Genomic DNA, 22,755 nt, shown 5'->3' with positions numbered 1-22,755 from the left:
AAAGAAAGGGAGATGGAATATAGGAGAGATAGCAGATGGTGGAGGATATCAAGTTGTAGGGGAAAGGGGATAGTGTAGATAGGCTAAATCTATTCACAGAGAAATGAGGCAGTGGAGGGTGAGGAAACCCAGCAAATGTGAGGTATTTCCTGTAGGACCTATTGTATTGTTAAGGTAAAATAGTATAAGAAGAATATTGGGGACAAGAAAGAGAGGATTGAAAAAAAAAAAAGAACAACAACAACAACAACAACAAAAACAAAAAACAAAAAAACAAAGAACAGAAACCCCGCCGCCAGGCTCGGCTGGGCTCAGCTGGGCTCCGGTCCCCCGCCCGCCGCCCGCCGCGGCTCAGCCGGGCTCTGCCGGACTCGGCTTCCCCGCCCACCGCCCGCCGCCGTGGCGCAGCGCGGCTCGGCTCTCCTGCCCGCCGCCCGCCGCGGCACGGCTAGGCTCGGCTGGGCTTGTCTCCTTCGCCCGCCGCCCGCCGCAGCACAGCGCGGCTCGGCTCTCCCGCCCGCCACCCGCCACGGTGCTAGCTGCCTCAGTTCCGCCTACCCAAGGAGGGAGTCCTCCACATGTAGCTGGGATCTCCGTGTATATTTCACAGATGGATCCTCTCTGTTACCTTCCCTCCAAATCGATGTCCAGACACCTCCGGACCAGGAAAAATCCCGAAACAGCCGGTCCCAAAGAGTCTCCGACGCCTCCCAGCCGATTCCCTCCAGGAGCTAGTAACCGGGAAGTTCACTCAGCCGCCATCTTGCCTCCCCCTCCTGAAAAGTCCCAAATTATATCTTATAGACCAGTCCTTTCCGTTACCTTCCCACCAAATCGATGTCCAGACACTTCCTGCCCTGAAAAAATCCTGAAAAAGCCTGGTCCCGGAGAACCTCCAGCGGTGCCCAGCTGCCTCTTCCCAGGAGAGACAGCAAGGCAAGCTCACTCAGCCACCATCTTGCCGGAAGTCCCGGCAGTTCTTATTTTTGAACACTTCCTCTCCTGCTGAGAGCCTCCACTTGCTCTGTGGAATCCTCACCACCACCCAGGGAGGAGGAAGCAGTTTCACCCCCCCCTGCACAAGTGAGGAAACAGGCTCAGCCGGGGGGGCTGTCCCCACGCCACTGAGGGCAGATGAGGCTTGCGCCCCAGATGGTCACCTTCCAGCCCAGGGTTCTGACCCCTGCAGGGTCTCTGGGGTGGGGGTGGGGGGCACACGGCAGGTGCTTGGGTCACCCCTCCCAGCCCTGCTGACCTCAGGGGGTCCAGGCAGGGGGCTGGGACTCACCTCTTTCCCCACCCTGCCCCCTGCCCCTCCTGGGCATTCCGGGACCTCAGAACCTGTCTGTGGTGTGGGGACATGTGCTCACTGCCCAGCTGCCCCTCCCCCGGGACGACGATGGGCCACATTCCGTGTCATCAGCGGTGCGGGATGCGTGGTCGTCGGGCTGTGTCACTGTTTTGGGTTGTGAATTGGCAGCTTGCATTTTTCTGGGAAGAAGCATATATTTGTGTAGAACATAAGCATATGACGATGGATAATTACCTTCTATATTTATAGATATATCAAAATATGCAAGAACCACTTCCGACAATGACACACCTACCCGCATATCACAGCCTGATAACTGCACACGAGGCTCCTTGCCAGCGCCGTGCTGGAAGCTTGGGCACCAAGTGTGAAAGGAAATCTGCTGCCCAGCCCTGCTGGGGAGGCCTCGGCCGTCCCTGCTGCCGGCCCCTCTCTCAGTCCCCACCCTTCCCAGCCTTCCTGGCCCTTGGGACTCATCAGCGATGGCCTAGTCATTGAACCTTCTGTGGGGGAGACTGGAAGTGACCCTGGAGACCATGGAGAGTGACGTCCCCATTTTAGAGATGGGAAAACTGAGACCCATTCTCCCATTCCCTCACTCACCCAGCAGTTTGCTGAGCGCCCACTTGTGCAGGCCCTCTTCTACTCACGGGAAGAGACCTAAAAAGGGTAACGGGGGAGAAAGGGAAGGAGAGGGAGATGGATAGGGATCAGGGAAGATCTCTCTGGGATGGTGACTGAGCAGGGAACTGGAGGGAGGGCAGGAGGGAGCCACGCAGACACCTGGGGATAACACCTGCACAGGTTGAACGGGGTGGGGGTGGCGTCGGGATGGGGGGGAGCTTGCACAGAGAGGACGTCCCGTCACCCACCCCCAGTGCAGCAGAGGTTTGCCTCTGTGTGGGTCGTGTGTGAGGTCCCCATGTTGAGGCCCCAGAGAGGCGCAAGGGCGGGTCCCTGTCCTCACAACCCATCGGGGAGGTGGGGGCCAGTGAATGACGACGGTCCCTGGGGGTCAGTGTCTGATGGGGATGTCCCAGGGGCAGAGAGACGTGGAGGCAATGCGAGGTAGTTGACACCGCGTTGGGCCTGACACGACTGGGCTGGCTTCTCTCTGCCACTTCAGTCTTAGCTCTCAGAGCCTCTGCTTCCCCGTCTGTTAAATGGGGGCGAGGAAGGGGCTGACCTCCGGGTGTTTTAAAGCACATGATTCTAAGGTGTAGCACGAGATGAGGACCCCTGGTTTGGACAATCAGTCTTGGAGACATCCTTTCAGCTCTGATTAGATAGATATTTAGAAGTACGGATGTATAGATAGAGGGACAGCTAGATGGATAGAGGTCAGATAGGCATTTAGATACATAGATTAACAGATGACAGATATTTAGATGAATAGATGGATGGATGGATAGATAGATATACAGATACATAGAAAAAAGATTTTGAGATGGATGGTAGACTGAATCCTGGTTGCTCCCAAAGCCCCTCCCCTTGGCCCCCAGCTCTCACCGCTCCAGCCTCTCCGAGTGCCAGCTGTGGAGGCCCTGTCTCCAGGTTCTGTGACGTTAATGTTCTAAAGTCCAATAGTGTCCCATTCTAACACCCTATTATTTTATTGTTTTATGAACCTTACTTTGTGATTTTGACCATTATCTTAATGTCCTGTATTTCTATCTTCAAGGATTAGAACACTTTATTATTCAGATTTATTTTAACACCACCTAATTCTAACGTTCCACGAGAGTGGTCTTCTGTGACTCTGAGAAATGCCCCCCTCCTCCCTGGGAGCAGGCACCAGCGCCCCAAGCCCGAGCCTCTCGACGCTTCCAGTTACCCTCCTGCTTCCCTATTAAATCCCGTCCAACCATCCGAGGCTTCCCCCTCTCGGGGTCCACGTCAGACTTTCTGAGTTTATGGCCATCACATAAGGCACACTATTAGCCATGACAACGGCAATTAGAACAATTACGCTGGGTAATGGACTCCAGCCTGGGCTTAGACAGTGAGTTACGCCTCCTCACTGAGGGGCCTGCTCGTCACCCGGCTGTGCCTGGCGGGCCTCTGGTCAGCGAGAGCACTGGTGCAGTGACAAGTGGCTCGTTCCAGGCCCCCGTGGGCGGACGTTGCCGACTCTCTCTTGAGAAGTGCTGGCCTGTGTCACCCAGGGCCCTGCGGGGAACCCGCCCGCTGCTGGCCTTGGCTGTTGGTGCTCCAGGCTCCCGCCGCCCTTCCCTGCTCGAGCCCCCGCTGCCTCCCCTCCCTGCTCTCAGGACAGAATCTGAGCGGAGGTCCCAGTGGCCTCCTCCAAGGCTGTGGCTGCTGACTCCCAGCCCCAGCGCCCAGTGGAGAGGAGCAGCGTGCGCCAGGTTTGGACGGCCTTGGTTTCCAGGCCCGCCCTGCGCTCTAGACTTCCCGCGTCTGAGCGCGGCTGCTCCAGCGTGAGTTGATGGCAACAGCCTCTACCTTAGGGGAGGGGACAGACTCACGAGGGACAGTCAGTGGAGGGCTCTGCCGCCACCATGGCCACAACTGTGGTTTCAGGGCTGGGGGCTTCCCCGCCCCACGAGTGCCCAGTGGGCAGCTCCACGGAGCAGCGAGAGGACAAGGGGCTTCCCCGTCCCACAGAGCCGGGACCGGATCCAGACTCCGCCACCACGTGCTGTCACCGGCTGGGGCCTCCCCTCCGTGAGCCTCCCCGCTTCCCCTCTGTGAAATGGGCGCAGTGGTTCTGAGCACACAGCGTTCTTGTGAGGGCTTGCTGAGGTTATGCCTGCTGGATGGAACATGCCAGGCACTTAAGGCTCGTTATGACCTGGGCTCACATGGCGCTGTGGCAGGAAGTGGATGTGGCTCAAGCAACTGGGCTCCCGTCTACCATATTGGAGGTCCAGGGTTCTAAGCCCAGGGCCTCCTGGTGAAGGCGAGCTGGCCCGCATGGGGAGCTGACCCACGCAGCATGCTGGCCCACACAGAGTGCCACCCCACACAGGAGAGCCAGCCAATGTGGAGAGCTGACGCAACAAGATGATGCAACAACAAAAAAGAGACACAGAAGAGAGGTAATAAGAGACATCACAGAACAGGGAGCTGAGGTGGCACAAGAGAATGATCGCCTCTCTCCCACTCCAGATCCCAGGATCAGTTCCCAGAGCTGCCGAATGAGAATACAACCAGGCACAGAAGAACACACAGCGAAAGGACACAGAGAGCAGATGATGGAGGGATGGGGGAGAGATAAACAAATAAATCTTTAAAAAAAACGGTGCTGTGGGGTCTCCGGGACACGAGGTGGGGTAAATGCCTGGCACAGTGAGCCCCTGATGCCTGTTGCTCCCACTATTGCTACTGCTGTTGCTGTTGCTGTTGCTGGCAGGTGCCAGCTTATCTCTGTCCACCGAGCCCCCAGCTCCCGGGCCAGGCGGAGTGAAGCCCGACCCTCAGTGGACGGGAAGAGCAGGGACTTGGGGTCTGACTGCCCAGTGCAGAGCCCGGCCCCACCTCCTTCAAGCTGCGTGGCCTCGGACACATTTCTCAACATGTTTATTTTTTTATCTGTAAGAGGGGATGATAACTGGGCCCCCTTCACAAGCTTTGTTGTAGGGTCGGGTGAGTGAGTGCAGGTTGCGGGCTGAGCACAGTGCCCGGCGCACAGTAGGTGCTCAGCCAGAGCTGGTGCGTATTGTCCCTGGCCCGCGGAGTGATGGTGTTGAGGGCCAGAAGAGCCCCTTTTTGTCACCATGGCACTTAGAGATGATGAAACCGAGGCCAAGGAACACTAAATTAAATATCTGAGAACAAGACAGTATATGACTGTGCTGAAATATGCAGGGTGGACAATTAGAGAAGAAAATGATCTATAATAAAGAGCTAATTGGGTGAGACAGATGTTAAAGGTACCAGGAGCCAGGAGGAGGGAGAGAAATGCAGCCAGGACCCAGTTATTCTTGTTAATAACTTTGACTTTTTCCCCTTAATATAAGTAATGCACAGTTACTGTGAAGCATTTGGAAAGTGCTAGAAGGTAAATAGGAGAGCATATAAATCACCTGGCATCCCATCTCCCAAAGATGCTGGCTATTAAGTTATTGATATGTTTTAAAATTCTTTTGTCTATGCATGTATGTTTTCATAATCGATGTACCTTTTCATCTTCATGTAACTGTCAGGATAAGCTAGGATGTAATGCGATAACAAACAAACCCCTATGTAGTAGTTTGATATTATTTATGAATTCCAAAAAAGAACGATTATATTTGTAAACTGGTCTTTTCCTCTGGGTTTGATCACCTTAGATTCAGCTGAGATGCCTTTGATTAAATTATATTAAGATCAGGGCTTTGATTCTACCATGTCAGTAGAACGTAACTCAGGGTTGAGTCCCCTGCCCCTTGGTGGGCTATATTAATGGACACTCATTTAAGAAGACACACAGAAAAACACAGAAAGAGTCAGAGCTCCATAGACATGGCAGAAAAGATAACTTTGACCCTGGAGCCCTGGAGAGAGATGACAGAAAGAAACAAGCCCTATGCCAGCCTGTGGCTGAGAGAGAGGAAGGCTGAACCCTCACAGAGATTAGCAGCCATCTTGCCTCAACATGTGGCAACTGACTTTGGTGAAAAACCAACTTTGAGTTGGACTCTTTAGGGCCTTGTAACTGTAAGCTTTTACCCCAAATAAATATCTTTTATAAAAGCCAACAGATTTCTGGTACTTTGCATCAGCATCTGTTTGGCTAATAAACCCTAAAACACAACAAAGATAATTTCTCACTCTTGCTCGTCACAGACACCCAGGGGCTCACACGGATGGAAGCTCCAACTTCAGACATCACCATCTCATCATGGGCTTCTAAAATCACTGCTGTAAGAGAAGAAAGGATGGGAGAATTGGGCACCAGCTCTTAAATGCTCCCACCTGAACACAGCGCTCACTACCTCTGTCCGCATCCCATTGGCCCCAGTCAGCCTCACTGGCTCCCCTAAAATCAAGACCCTGTGGCCCAGAAGGGGAACTGGACGTGGGTACCCCCTGCTGTGTCCTCCACATGGTGCATCCCGAGGGTTGAGTCTTTCTTATCTGAAGCTCTAGTGTGGCCACTTTTTCACTTCATATGGAAATAGTGCATTTGATTAATGTTCCATAATTTATGTACCTAATGTCCTATTTCTGTAACCTGGATGCTTTCATTTTTACAATATTATAAGTAACACTGCAATGGATATAGTCATTCTTTAATCTTCTTCTAAATTTCTATTTTGTTACAATGGTTTCCCATAAATAGATGCCAGTTGAAATAGTATGAAGTCTAAAAATGAATAATGCCTATTTACTGAGTGAAAAATGCTCAAGTCCTGTTTGCTCAACCTTAACCTATACTCAGATCCACTTTCTTTTCACCCTCTCCTGATTCCTATCCTGGTCTGAGCCACCACCATCATGCCCGGACCATTGCAGTAGCCTCCTGAGTGGTCCCTGCCTCTGCCCTGGCCCTGCCCCATCCACTCTCCTGCAGCAGCCAGTGCGACCCTGTGAGGCTCAGGGTGGAGCCGTCTCTGCTGGGGCCGCCCCTGCCCCTCCTAGGCACAGTCCAGGGGCTGACAGTGACCCAGGCCCTGCACAGTCCCTGCCCCATCACCTGTGGCCCAGCCCTGTCCCTCGATCCCCCTGCAGGGCTACTCCCTGACCAGGAGCCCTGGGCAAGGTCTTGCCTCCAGGCTTTGCCCTCCAGCTTCCTGCACTGGAACCTCTTCCCCGGCAGCCCCTCTCCCTCTTCAGGCTCTTGCCCAGTGTCACCTGCTCTGAGAGGCCTTCCCTGACCCCTCCCTTTACCACTGTGACCCCACAGCCCCACCCACACCCCTGCTTCGTTTTTCTTATTTCTTCAATTCTCTTTCACCAACTTGCACAGTCCACAGTTACCTTTTTAATGTTCTATTTCTGTCTTCTTCTAGAATCTGAGTTCCTCACAGCAGGGGCTTTGTCTGTTTGGTTTTGTTCTTTTGTTTTAGTGGTTTTTCTGGTCTTGGACTTTTCCTTAATGCCGAGGACAGTGCCTGCACATAGTCGGCCCCCAGCACATATTTCTTGAAGTGTATGAATTGAGCATTGGCTGTTTCCTCTGTGCAAGACACTGTTCTAAATGAGTTGTTTAATTCCCACGACAGCCCCAGGCAGTGGGTTCTATTAACATCCCTGTTTTTCACAGGAGGAGCAGCAGGGACTGGCTTGGTGACCTGCCAGCATCACGCCTGGGATTCCCCACCGGATCTCCCTGCTCCATGGCTGGAGTCAGGCAGGTGCGACGCTGCTCCAGAATGTTCCAGAAAGGTCGCGTTCATGTCGAGTAATTTGTGAGGGCGACCGTCTCACCAACCACTGCCAGCACTGAGTCTTTGCTAATTTGATGCAGGAAAATGGTATCTCGCAGATATTTAATTTACACTTACTTCTTTTTATTCTGATTGGAGTTGCAGACACCAGGAGACCAGGAAAAGTTTGGACAGCTCAAGGCCTGTAGCCTGGCCTCCCTGGCTGGCTCCTCCACTCTCCCCACCCCCTGGCTTCCTTATCAACATCAGGGACACCGAGATTGTCATCTCTATGACCCATGACCGGTCCAGTCCACTGCTGGGCAACCCAAAGTAACGTCTTCAGACGTGCGCAGGGAGCCGCTGTGCAGTGTGGGAAAGGCAGCCCCTGGGACCAGCTGCGAGGAGCACAAGGCCCTTTTCCTGGTTGGTGAGGTGAGCACTGGTGGAATTTATATTCGTGCAAATGATGTCTTTGGGATGAGCCTCTTGTGCTGCTCCGGGCTGTGCTGTCCACGTGTCTCCTGAAGCCTCTCCTTGCACATCTCTCGGGGCCTTTCTCCAAGTGAATGCGAGTAAATGCACCCAGCCCTGCGAGGGCTCCCCGCCCCCACCCCAGGTTTCCCTCCGCAGGTTTTCCTTCCAAGAGAGGCACTGCTCTTCTCCTGGTGGCCCTGATCAGAGACTGGGGCTGGTCTTTGCAGCCTTCCTCCCATTCACCTGAAATGCAGTAAAGCCCACGCTGGAGCCCTGCTCCAGGTCCTTCGCTCCACGTCCCTCCTCTACCACTTCCAGGTCGGGCCCCTTCACTGCTGGCACGAAGGGGAGCAGGAGGCCCCGTCCTTGTCCTGCTGTTCCTACCCCGGCCCTCTTCACCCAGCCCCTCCCCACACAGCAGCCAGAGGGAGCTTGGAAACACACCCTTAATGCCCTTCCGTGACTTCCGGTGGCACTTAGAGTAATGTCCTGAATTTCTGATGCAGCCTCCAAGGGCCTGCGTGGTCATCCTCCACCCGCCTCTGCAGCCTCCGCCCGCCTCTGCAGCCTCGGCCCCTGCCTCTGATGCCCCATTCACGGAGATCCAGTCACAATGGCCTTCCTTTGTCCACTCAGACCTCTGAGCCTTTGCACATGTTGTTCCCTCGGCCTGGAGCAGCCCTGGTGGCATCTCACCTGGCTGATGCCTATGCCTTCAGGACTCAGCACAGAAAAGCCACCTCCTCAGGGAAGCCCACCCCGACTTCCCGTGGCAGGGTTAGGACCCCTTGGCCCTTATCAGGTTAAAGCTGATTCTGCTGTAGCTCTTGGTGTAACGTCGGCCCACCCTACTCAGCTGGAAACCCCCAGGGGCACAGATGGTGCCTGCCTTCGGCACCCCACAGTGCGGCATCTAGCTCCGTACTTGGTAGCAGGAGGTGCTTAAACGTGTCGGGCCGGGCCTGGGTGGAGGGTGGAGACCCTGTAAGGGGCCTGTGGAGGGTGCTGGGAGGCAAGAGACCCCTGGGAGGCGAGGGGCAGGGGAGTGGGGGGTGTTACTGGGCCAGGGACGTGGACGGGGTTGGACACACCCCGAGCGTTTGCTGAAGGGTGTGTCCCGCCTGCTCTGCTCACAGCTGCCCGAGCGCTCAGGACCGACCTGAAGCCACAGCCCCTCCGCAGACGAAGGGGAGCTGGTCTGGCTCGCGGCCTGGTGGTCGTGGGGACCCCTGCCCTACTCACCCTCCAGGAAGCAGGATCTGTGATGGGTTTGGTGAGGAGGAGACACTGTGCTAGGCCACCCTTATGAGGGCGGCCCTCATCCTGGGCCTGGGCACCAAGGGGTGCGCCGCATCGCACTGCAGAGTGGAGGCAGGGCGGGGCGGGCCCCACGTGGAGGGACCCCACCTCCCCGGGGCAGAGGGAAGGGTTCGGGCCTGTTGGGGCCTGTTTGAAACATGACCCATTCCCGGAAGCCCATCAAACCAGGATGGAAGTTGAGAAGAGTTATCTGCATGAAAACGCTAGGACAGAAGTAATAGTAAAAGACAAAGCCATCCGCACGGTGTCCTAGGAGAAGCTGCGGAGGAACAGTCAGTGCTGTGGGCAGGACAGGCCCAGCAGGGACCTGGGCCGTGGAGAGTTGCTGCCCCCTGGTCTCCCCCCGCCTCGGGGCATCTGGGCTAAATTTGGTCCCTGCCTCCTGCGAGGCGAAGACCTGCTTGTCTGCTCACAGCCCGATGGAAAGTTCCTCAGAGCAATTCTGGTTTTGCATGAAACAGTCTCTGAGTTTTCTGCTGGCATCAGCTTCCTTTCCTTCAGCAGTGATTGTGGGGGCTGAAGGCCTCAGGGCTGGATGGAAGAGAGAAAAGAAAACGTTGGTATCACAGGAGACGGTGGAGCTGGCCTATTAGAAAGCAAACAGAACTAATCCTTAGTTAAAAAGGCCTTTGGTTGGATGACTGGATGACTGGCTCACATCATCATCCTGTAATCGCCCTCAGGCTTCCTGGCTGCCTTTCTTCTCCTGTCCTCCTTCGCCCTCATAATGCTTCATTTTTTTCCTTCTTTTTCCTTAACTAAAGACAACACTTTTTGCTTCCTCATTTTCAAAAAAGATTCTACAGGGAAATGAGGGGAGAGACATAGCAGAGCTGACGGTATAGCTCCTTTTGCAGGAACCAAAGAAACCATTTCACAAATTACAAGAAATGATTAGAAATTAGAACAGAATTTACACCAGTTCGAGCTGGAGATGGAGGGAGAGGTGGTCCGGGGGCCTGGAGGGGCAGGGGCTGCCAGCCCTCCTTGGTGGTGGGGGCAGGGTGGGCGTGGGAAGAGCTCTGGGCTGGGTCAGGGGCCGTGACTCTGGACAAGGCTCTGCTGGGTCCTGGGCCTCAGGGCTCCCTCCGGATGAGTGCACAGGTGTGCAGATTTGTGCAGGGCACACACAGGCACACTTATCCCACACACAGGCACAGCTCACACCCACCAGCCCCCCACAGATACACACTCATCCCCCCTCCCCAGATCGGTGTTTATGTATCAGAAGAGGTAGCTTTACAACCCTGGTCTGAGGGGGGAGGATGAGGCCTCGAGGCCTGAAGGCAGAGGCGAGTGGGGAGGGGGCTGTAAGCGTCAGCTTGCCCCCAGGCCTGTTCCTGGCCCCCCCAGCTCTCCCTTGGACAGAGATGATGGAAGAGGGTGGAGTTGACCTGACTGGCCTCAGTAATTGAGGATGGATTCTGCTCCCAGAGCTAACTTGGCCCTGCTCACCCCGAGCCCCTGGGCCCCTGCCCGCCCCCGTGTCTGCTCCTGAGCTGATGGGCACGGATGTCGCCCTCCAGGGCTCTTTGGCCACACTGATGTGCCACGCCAGGCTGTGGACTGTGGAGCTCTGCTCACGTGATGACATGCACAGCAGACACACTGCAGTTGAGCCAGGCAGGAATGATATGGAGAAGAGTGGCTCGGACCTGCCAGGGCACCAGCGGGTCAGTGGCCAAACGAGGCTGTGACCCACCTGCCAGGTCAACATCTGCTGGCCCTTGACCTGAGGAGGTGTGATGTCAAGAGAGGACGGGTGGTCACTCCTGTACTGATTGGAGAGAGGCAGGGGAAAGGCTGGCGACAGGCAGAGAATGGAACAGATGCCCAGAGGGAACCTGAGACAGTCCTGGGGTGGGGTGGTGGGTGGGCTACTGGGGTCCCAGCAGGGGTTTTAGGTCCAAGTTCCAGGCTCTGGGGAGCCCCAATGGTCTGTAAGTTCCAAGAGAACCTTCCCCCCACAACTCACACACACTTTGGAACCTGGTAAAACTTCTCTTCCACATATAATTTCTTTTTGCCTAAAGTAGACTAAAAGGTTTTCTGTTACTTGCAAAGAACCCTGACTCAGACACCAAAGAAACCTATTTATTTTTAAACCTGCTTTTAAAAAAGCACCATTTCCAACAATAAATGTCTCTTGTTCAGAGAGGCCTCGTCAAATAAAAAGAAGGAGGCGTTTGCAAACCTACATGAAAATTAAACCCACAATCTGGGCACACACTTGTTTGACAAGTGATAATTAACTGCTGACAATATAATTTCAGTTTGGATGCAAATGTGTTTTCATTAAAAAGTAATCAAAGAAGAAGATATATGAATGGCCAATAAACACGAGAAAAGATGCTCAACATCATTAGTCATCAAGGAAATGCAAATTAAAGCCACCACGAGATGCCATTACACACCCGCTCAAAGGGCTAAAATTAAAAAGACTGAAAATAAAAAGTACTGGCGAGGATGTGGAGGGAAGGGAACACTCATCCACTGCTGGTGGGAATATAAAATGTTACAGCCACCGTGGAGAACAGTCTGGTGGTCTCTTAAGGGGTAAACACACATGATCCATCCCTTTTCACTCCTAGGTCTTTAACCTAGATTCTGGTCTTGGTTGTGGGAACTCTTCTGCTAAAAAGATTTTCAGAACAGGTGAGGAGAGTGCCCACCACTCCCTGCTGGGATGGGCCTTGTTCCTGGAAAATGACACTGGAGTATATATCTCTGGACCTTCTGCAGCCCCCAGCAGGGGGTACATCAATCCATCTCTTGCTAAAGGACCAGCATTTTCCTTGGGGCATCCCTACCCCTGAACATGCCTGGGTGCTTGTCCCTGACTCCAGCGTCTCATCTCTCCAACTCCTACCCACTCCAAGTCTTGCACATATTATATTTCACCCCCTCGAAGATGGGGAAGTGTTGGATTCCTCTAGGTTCTTGGCTAGTTTACAAAAAAAAAAAAAGAATTTTAGGTACATGCCAGTTTAGTAAGGCCAGTGAAAAAGAATTTATTGGGAAATGGGGGAAAAGAACAGAGTTTGCTGAGAAATGGGAGAGAAACATGGAAATACACACCAAGATCTGGTGTGGGGTCCTCTAGGCAGAGAGAGCAATCTGGCTTGCGTAGTCACCTTTATGTAACTATTGGTTACCCCTCTCATTGCTAATCGTGAGGGGAGGGGCCCCAGCTATTATCGGCTACCCCACCAATGGTGGGACCAATGGTGAGGCCTGTTTGGAACATCAGGGACCAAGGGGAGGTCCCAGAAAGAGAAAATGGGACCTCAAGTTTACACTCAAGGTCCCAGTGAGGTCTTGCAGCCATGTTGTCTGTCGGCCATGCTGTCTGCCGGCCATGCTGTGGCTCGCCTTCTTGTTTCCCTGACTAACCTGCCTCACCTTCATTTTACAGAGAAGGAAACCAAGGCTCAGAGACATGGAGTTGTTTGTTTCCAGGTCACACAGCTGGTGAAGGGCGAAACACAGAAACAAACTCTGGCCTGCTTGACTGCCAAGTCCATGCCACACACATGCCCACCATCTTTCCTCTGATTAAATCAACTCCTCTGTGCCTCAGTTTTCTCATCTGCAAATGAGAATCATAATGGTGTTTATCTCATGAGTCTATTGTGAGAACTAAATTAATTAATATGCAGAACAGTGCCTGGTACATAGAAACCCCTCAATAGATGTTAGTTATGATACTATTAATTCAGATAATAAATAATATCATTATGCCACCAGCATCCCTCCCTCCCATAGGACCAATTAACTTTTCCCTTTTAACCATCTCTGTATCTCCTCTGAACTCTCTCCTGAACTTCCACATCTATTTAAGAAAGAGACCTGAAAAGGACTCTGGGACACTGAGAAGAGGGTGACTATTTGTTTTCTGCCCCGTAAAGGTCTCAGACTCATCCAAGGATAGACATCTGAGAAGGCAAAATTCTTAGACCACCTAAATCGTCAATAACTTCCAGCCCCCGAAGACTCCACCCTAAAGGAAGTCAGTGCCCCAGGTAAGACGGACATGCTAAATGCCCATGTTAATTGTGTAGAGGGAACTTGACCTCATTTCATAGGAGATGCCTCTGTTTCTTTTACTTTTGTAATTTCTCCTATATTTAGGAGCAATTTATGATGAACAAGGACACTTAGAAGAATGTAGCAAACTTAAGAGGGACCTGTCCTCCACCCATACAGGGCTTGGAGGTGACCTTGATGGGATCCTAGAGGTGAGCAGAGATCCCTTGGTCCAGTTCCTGGGGCACCTGCTGGGGCTGCCCCTGTGAGGGGCAGAGGGTGGGGAGAGATCCAGCCAGAATGGTCCCGCCAGGCAGAGCCCAGGTATGCCTGGCTGGGATGGTTGCTGGGAGATAGGTAGGTCCTGGACTAGTGGAGGGTCCCACAGGCAAGAGGCCCCCAGGGAACTTTTGGCCATGTTCCTGGGGGTGCTTAGGAGTCCCCTCCAGGTCCCTGGCCTCCCTGGGCAAGGCACGAAGGCCCTGCTGAGTGGAGCTTTGCTGGCCTTGTGAGAACAACAGTGGCACCCCCACCTCCGAAACCCCACCCACCCCTCGTTGCTGGCAGGAGAAAGTCCACCTTTCTTCACACGGGTATCAGACCCCTTTTGACCACCTTCTGCCTCCCCTCGTACTATCCTTTTCCAGGAGGCTCCCTCTCTTCTGGAAACAGGAAGAAATTCTGGAACAATGGATGGTAAGTTGGATATCCAGCTTCCAAAGTCACGTGGTAGGGCAGCAGGGGCATCACTGAGTCAGCTGTCAAGGGACCTGGTTTCCAGCTCTTCCAGGTACTCACTGGGTGTTCGGGTGTCGCTGCCCCTCTGCAGGCAGTGTAAGGGAGGGGCTGGGCTACGTGGTCAGGTCTGCGTGCTGACCTCTTGTCCCTGCTGCTGCCATGTCAGGTTGTCCCCAGTCAGATCCCACTGATAGTCCTTTTGTTGTAGCAGAGAGAAGTCAGGTGTTCGCGGTTTTGAAGGCCAGGACACGAGAATCTGAGAAGGAAGATTTATTAACAGCTGGCCAAGCTTGGTGGACCTCTTTTTTTTTTTCCCCACTTTACCTTTTATTATTTATTTATTTATTTTTTGGCAGGCTTCTGTCATAAAAACTGAGCCCCAAATAGGATTTTTGAGTCTCTTTCATACAGAGGATGTAGGAGTGGGGAGTCAGATGGTGCGTTTATGCAAAAGGACTTTCTTTGTTAGTTTCTTAGAGTTTTAAGTGTTTTATCTGAGTACCAGAAAGGTCTTGAATTAACAGATATCTCCCACATTCCAGGTAAGCTTGAATTAACACATTTAGTCTGCGTCTTCCCTGAATATCCAAAGCCTATAGACTATATCACTTGTTTGGCTTTCCGGGAACTAGGCATACTTGGATATAGAATTAGTTTGAATTGATGCACAGGCCATATTATTTTTATATATAATTGAGACAGTTTTATCTAAACTCTCCAGGCTCACAGACAGATAAGAGTTAGCCAACCACTGATGGAGCAAGAGGGAATGACTGATGGCCTGGAAGTGAGGGGGAGCTGAGCATCCACAGGGGGCAGGCCTAAGAGCGCTTGGGGCCTGGGCTTCTGTTGGTCGATCGGTTTATAAAGGAATTTGAGGAAGTTTGTAAATCACCTTATACAGTAAGGTTAATTCATTTCGTCAAAACCAACATTTGCTGAGCACCTAGTATGTGCCAGGCACTGTGCTGGGGGCTGATGCTTTGAGGAGCATGGTGTGTGGGGTCTCTTCTTCCAAGAGAAGACCGATTGCCCTGTGATGAGGGGTGTGTCCTGCACTGTGGGGGCACCGTTTGGGACTGGTCAACTCGGACCCTGATACCCGCTTGGAGTGAGATCTTCCCAACATCCACCCAGCAGCTGGGGAACTAGCCTCATTTTACAGGGGAGGTGACCGAGGTGGCGATGGGAGTGACTTGCCTGAGGTCCTGGACGCATGCTTCCCAAATCTGCAAACCTGAGCTCTGTCCTCAGCCTCCCCCCACCATCCCCATCAGACACTCACAAGAGATCACAGTGGCAGCCTCTCCCCATCCCTCATTCCCAGGCCACACAGGCAAACCTTCCCACTGGCATTAATTACACCTCCCAGAGGTTAATTTGTAAAGAGACTGGGACAATGTGTTATTTAAATAACAATTATTAAAGTCATGCTGAGGTTTTGCTACATAATAGGTAATTATCTGCTACGTAATTGGGAAAACAATGGAGTCAATTCTATTTAGCTCTTTCCACAGAACACAGACTTAATCCTGGGAAGTGATCTGCATACTCAGTGGCATTAGTGATATTTGTTCAATCATATTCTTATTACATCTGAATTGAAGTCACTTAGGAACCTTTCTGGGAACAGGGCTGGTCCCAGGGGTCTGAAAGGAGAGGTTTTCCTTGGAGGTGGGAGTTTCTGCTCTACAATTTACGCCCCCTCAGGTCCAGGTGGAACACATTTACCCATTTATCCAGTTGTAAATTATTCCTTGCTTATTTTTAATGCATTTAAATCTATTCATACATTCATTTGCCTCTTCACCAGTTTTTTTCCATTCATTTCATGTTTCTTTCATTCACTTATTCACAATTCATGTGTTAATTTATTCCTTGCTTTATACGTCTTGGCTTACTGATGCCTGCTTACATTGATTGTCCTTTCATTAACTCTTTCTTTTTTGCTCATTTATATGCTCTGTTCTTCTCTGGGCCAAGGAGTGATTTCTTCATTCTCTCATCCTTTATTTCACTTGTTCATTCATTCATTCATTCATTCATTCATGAATGTGCTTTCATCATCAATTCATTCATTCATTCCTTGTTTTATTCAGTGGTTCACGCAGTTGTCAGTTCATTCACTCATTCATTCATTCATCATTCAACAATGAATGATATTTAAATATACAATGTCAGATGTGTCTTGTCTGGTGTGACTGCAGCCACATTTATCTCTATGGCACATTCTGGGCATGTCATAAATATGGTCCTGGGGTCATTTTTTTAAAGCAAACTTTTTATTATAGCATAGTGTAATGTAAAACATACCTAGAGGAAAGTATACAAGTCATGGGTGTACAGCTAGAAGAACTTTCCTAAACTGAACATACCCATGGAAGTAGCACCCAAGTCAAGCACAAGAACATTACCACTACCTCGGAAGGCCCCGAGGCCTGTGCATAAATTCAAACTTATTCTATATCCAAGTATGCCTACTTCCCACAAAGCCAATTGAGAGGTATAAGCTCTATAGGCTTTGGATATTCAGGAAAGATGCAAACTATATGTGTTAATTCAAGCTTACTTGGAGGATATGTGTTAATTCAAGCTTACCTAAAAAGTGGGGGATATGTGTTAATGCAAGACCTATCTGGTACTCAAATAAAACACTTGAAACTCCAAGAAACTAACAAAAAAAGGTCCTTTTGCATATAAGCACTGTTTGACTCCCCACTCCTACATCCTCTGTGTAAAAGGGACCCAAAAATCCTATTAGAGGCTCAGTTTTTTATTAGGACAGGAGTCCGCCGAGCCTGGCTGGCTGTTAATAAATCTTCCTTCTCAGGTTCTTGCATCCTGGCCTTCAATACTGCATACACCTAACTTCTCTGTGCTACAACCGCACCCCTGGCCTGCACTATCCCTCCAAGACAGGACACGAAGCAGCATCCTGACCTCTAACAGTGTAGGTTACCTGTGCTGTGCCTGTTCCAGAGCTTCAAACAAATGGATTCACACTGTCTTTGGTCCGACATGTGTGTCTTTGCCCAGATTTCTATTTGTGTGATTTACTCATCTGATTGTGTCAAGTTGTACATTGTTCATTCTTTTTTTTAAAAGATTTATTTATTTCTCTCTCCTCCCTCTGCCCCAGTTGTCTGTTCTCTGTGTCTATTTGCTGCGTGTTCTTTGTCCGCTTCTGTTGTTGTCAGCAGCACCGGGAATCTGTGTTTCTTTTTGTTGCGTCATCTCGTTGTGTCAGCTCTCCGTGTGTGTGATGCCATTCTTGGGCAGGCTGAACTTTCTTTTGTGCTGGGCGGCTCTTACGGGTGCACTCCTTGTGCATGGGGCTTCCCTACACGGGAGACATCCCTGTGTGGCATGGTACTCTGCGCGCATCAGCACTGCACGTGGGCCAGCTCCACACGGGTCAAGGAGGCCCGGGGTTTGAACCATGGACCTCCCACGTGGTAGATGGATGCCCTAACCACTGGGCAAAGTCTGCTTTCCTGTTCATTTCTTTTTGATGCATGTTCTAGTATATGACTTTGTGACTATTTATTTACCTATATAAATAGATAAAATTTGAATAATTTCCAGTTTGGGACTCTTATAAACAGATTGCAATGAAATTCTTCCACGTGCCTTTTTTTTTTTTAAGACATTTATTTATTCCCCACCCCCCCCCATTGTCTGCTCTCTGTGACCATTCACTGTGTGTTCTTCTGTGTCTACTTGTCTTCTCTTTAGGTGGGCTGGAAACTGATTCTGGGACCTTCTGAAGTGGGAAAGAGGTGCTCAATCTCTTGCGCCACCTCAGCTCCCTGGTTTACTCCCTGGTGATGCAACAACTCTTTTTGTTGCATCATCTTGCTGTGCCAGCTCTCCACTCGGGCCAGCTTGCTGTGTGGGCCAGCTTGCCTTCACCAGGAGACCCTGGGAATCAAGCCCTGGACCTTCCATATGGTAGATGGGAGCCCAATTGCTTGAGACACATCTGCTTCCCTTGCACGTGCTTTTTGGTGAACATATGGATGCACTTCTGCTGGACAGATGCTTTGGAGTAGAATTGCTGGGTCATGGAATACATACATACATACATATACGCAAACGCACACATATGTTCCACTTCAGGAGATACTGCCAAACGGTTTTCCAAAGTGGCTATTCCAATTTTTACTGCCACCAGCAGTGTATAGAGCCCATCCTTTGCCCACCGTCTTGCCCCTGAGCCATTCACCCTCCCCTTGGTCTGTTTTGAGGTTTTCCTGGCCTAGAGGCTCAGCTTTCCCTCTGAGTCTCTGCCCCTCCCAGGACTTCTGGGCAGGACCCTTTCTTCCTTGGACCTGACTTGGTTTCTCCAGGCCCTGGTACTGCCTGCCTGACCTGGAGATATATCCTCAGGCCACCCTGGGCAATGTCCTCTGGGTCTGGTCTGGCCTGGCTGCCTTTCCCACACTGAGGTCTTTTTAGGGAGAAGGACCTACCGGGGACCTGGCCCATGGGTCAGGCCCTCTGCTGGGTGCTGGAAACACAGAGATAAAATTAGGGGTGTGTCTTACCTTTGTAGGGTTCACAGACAAGTTTGGAGACTGGGTCTGGGCTTTTCTTCATATGATTCAAAGACGGGCAATCAGATCTGAGAGAAAGCAATGGAGAGAGGAAATTTTATGTTGAGGAAAATCATAGAACTTGACAAGAGATTTATTGTGAAGTGCAATGTCATGGGGCAGAAAAGACCTGAGCTTTACATTTAGTTGGACCTTGACTCCAACCCCAATTCATCCATTTCTAGTTGTGGGACTGGAGGGTGAGAGTGCCAGTCTTGGTGATTAGAACCCAGGTGTGGGCAGGCTGGAGTGGAAAGATGTGGAGTTCAATTTTGAGCATGCTGAATCTATACATGTTGAGTCTGATGTGCCAACAGTACACCCCAGAGGAGATGCCCAGCAGGCTTGTAGAAAGGGCCCTGGGATTGGTGCTGGAAGATCTAGGATGGAGCCTTACCTCTGGGACGCTATCTGGGAGCTAGAACCTGCTGAGTCCACCTTCCTGCTTTTTACTTTCTCAGACTCACCAGTTGTTCAAACTTGGGAACGTCACCTGAGCCCCAAGCTCCACATTTATGATTTGACAGTAATAATATCCACCTCCTGAGACTATAGAGAGAATTAAACGAGAAAATGGAGGTGAAGATGTTTAACAAACATTGACATTTCACTCCTACAGGCTTTAGTCATCTCATTCTTACTGAAGATGGCCTTTCCCCTCACTTTTGTTCTTTGCATTATCTGTCAGTTTTATACTTCCCTCTCCTGTCCACTTCCTGCTCATTTACCTTCCTTCATTTGGATTTCCCTTTTTAAAAATTTTTAAAAATTTTCCCCTTCTCTTCATCCTGCCCTGCTGTTTTTGCTGCCTGTGTTGTCTTCTCATTTTTTTTCCTCTAGGTTTCACTGGGATTTGATCCTGGAGACCTCTGATAGGGAGAGAGATTCCCTGTCAATTGTACCACCTCTGTTCCTGGTTTCTGCTGCACTTCACCTTGACTCTCCCCTTGTCTCTCTTTTGATGCGTGATCATCTTGCTGCATGACTCACTTGCACAAGGCACTGGCTCACCATGTGGGTACTCACGCTGGCACTTGCACAGGCACTGGCTCACCACACGGGCACTCCTGCGGGCACTGGCTCACCACATGGGCACTCGCACGAGCACTGTTTTGCTGCATAGGCACACTTCCTCTTCTTCCTTTTTTCACCAGGAAGCCCCAGGGATCAAACCCAGATCCTCCCATATGGTAGGCAGAAGCTCTATCAGCTGAGCCACATCCGATTCCCAGGATTTCCCTTTGACTTATTATAATTTTATACTCAGGTGAATTGTTAGAGACCAACTGACTCAGCCCCTTATTTTACCAACTGGGGAGACTGAGGTCCGGGGAGGAGGGGAAATGGGCTCAAGGTCACCCAGCAGCTCTATTTGAGCTCCGATCTCCACACAGGACTTCTGGTTCCAGAACGATGATTGTCCTTGCTCTGATGTGGCTCCTGTTTTCTTCTCTCCAAGGAGATGCTCCATCTTGTCTGGGAATTTTATGACTTATGTTCTCAACAATAGCAAAAACCAACAAGTGTGAATACTGCCTTTGAAAAGCTTGAGGCTAATTTGCCCTGGGCTGTGTTCTCTCTCTAGACACCACCATACCCCACCAAAAGCCACGTTTTCTGATCTAAACTGACTGTCAGTTTCACTCCAAAGAAAGTATACTTGCTCTATTACTTGTGTGAACACAGCATGCTATTGATGTAATTACATCCAGTTAAAAAAGTCCATTGAAAAGAGTTTATTATAGAAGTAGGGGGTTTGATTACAGAGAATTCAAGTTTATATATATATACATATATATATGTATATATCTATATATAAAATTATATTTATATTTGCCTCCCAAAATGTTATCTGTTAAATGAAAAAAGAATAATTTTTAAAGGTTACCTTTCTCTTAAAAACACTCCAGGGGAGTGGATGTAGCTCAAGTGGTTGAGTGCCTGCTTCCCATGTACTAATATGAACTGTGCATCAATTCAAACTTATTCTATATCCAAGTATGCCTAGTTCCCGGAAAGCCAAACAAGTGATATAGGCTCTATAAACTTTGGGTACTCAGGGAGGATGCAGACTAAATGTGTTAATTCAAGCTTACTGGAATGTGGGGGATACCTGTTAATTCAAGCTTACCTGGAGGATATGTGTTAACTAAAGTTTACCTGGAATGTGGGGGTTATCTGTTAATTCAAGACCTATCTGGTACTCAGAGAAAACACTTAAAACTCTAAGAAACTAACAAAGAAAGTCCTTTTGCATAAAAGCACTGTTTGAGTCCTTACTCCTACATCCTCCTATAAAAGGGACCCAAAAATCCTATTTGGGGCTTGGTTTTTATTAGGACAGAAGTCTGCTGAGCCCGGCTGGCTGTTAAGAAATCTTCCTTCTCAGATTCTTGTGTCCTGGCCTTCAATGCTGCATTCACCAACTTCTCTCTGCCACAACAATACGAGGTCCTCGGTTCAATCCCAGGTATTAAATAAAACAAAAAACTCCTCCAGATATGTGTCACTCAAGCACACATTGAATGTATGAAATGAGAGTGTTTCATCATTTATCAAGTCTTGCTCCACCGCTACAAAGATCTTGGCAAAGGACCATCCTCCCCTCCCCCCCCCAAACAAACCCATACACACCAAATCATCAGCAATTTCTCTTTGCAGACTGAAGGGGATTTTTTCAATTCCCCCTAAGAAATTGGACATACCTACCGGATTGTAAGAGATGAGGCCAGGCAGCTGCAAGATTTAATTTCAGATTTATCAGCACATTGCAAATACTGATAACAATAGCTGTCATCTCCTGGGGTCCTACTAGGTACCCATGCTGTGCCTGGTGTTTTTTTTTTTTTTAAGCTATTATTCATTATCTACAAACTTTAATACAAAGTAAATGTTTATTTAAGCTCCCACCCTGATCACAGCTACCACGTGCCTGGGTTAGTGCAAGAGCTGCCTGACCTGTCTCCTAGACTCCACTTTTGTCCCCATTGTCTGTCTTCCACTGGGCAGCAGGAGAGAACCTTTAAAAATGCCCACCTGACCATGCTCTTCTTTTCATACCCTGGCTCCTGTCTCCCCCAGGGCAGAGCCAGGGTCCTTTACTGGTCCCCATGACCTCCTGGACCTCACCTTCTCCAACCCTCCGACGTCTGCCGCTGTCACAGGGGTCAGCCTCAAGGATGACCCACACCCCGTACTCCAGGCTTTGACACTTGTGGGCCCCTGTGTCTGGAACGCTCTCTAGGTACAGACATGGCTCACACCTCTTGCGAGCGAGCTGACCTCTAGAGGTCATGGTGCCGAGGGCATGGGTGACCTTTGGACTGCTGCTAGCGTTGAGGCAATCTTCTGAAACTTTTCCCGCACATCACTCTTAGGGCAGACTTTGGGAAGCTGAGAGTATTGCCAGAAACAAGCCACCACAAATGAGTACATTTTGAGGACCGTTAACTTCTATTTAAAAAGTCATGTGACTTTTGCATTCCATTCCATATTTGTATTAACTTGGATTAAAAAAAATTCTTGCACCACATCTTTAAGTAATATTGATGCTTTAGGAAGGGTGGCATATGGTTCAAAGCAATACTGTGCCTGGGACTCCACCAACTGGAGAATCAGGGCTTTGGGGGTAGGTGAGGGTTAGGGTGACGGCAGGGGCTGGAGAAAGGATAAAGTGAGAATTGGCATTGAGGACTCTGGAGGAAGGAAGAGGGTAAAGGTTAAAAACACAAAGTTTGGTGCAAGGAGGACTCTGTTATGATCTCAAATTTCTCACTAACCAGTTCAGTGTCATGCTACCCTCAATTTCCTCATTTTTAAAATTGACCTAATACTGGAGCCTAGATCACAGAGTATTTTCAGGATCAGCGGGATGATTAGTGCAAAGCAGCTAGCATACTGTGATGCTCAATTGGCAACATCTTTGCTGTTATTCATTAACACCACTGATTTTTAGGGTCTTCAGCCCAGGGATGTG

This window comes from Dasypus novemcinctus, chromosome 9 (genome assembly GCF_030445035.2).
Source record: "Dasypus novemcinctus isolate mDasNov1 chromosome 9, mDasNov1.1.hap2, whole genome shotgun sequence".
Taxonomy (NCBI): Eukaryota; Metazoa; Chordata; class Mammalia; order Cingulata; family Dasypodidae; genus Dasypus; species Dasypus novemcinctus.
The sequence above is the reverse complement of the archived record's forward strand: the minus strand, read 5'-3'. Positions refer to the sequence as shown.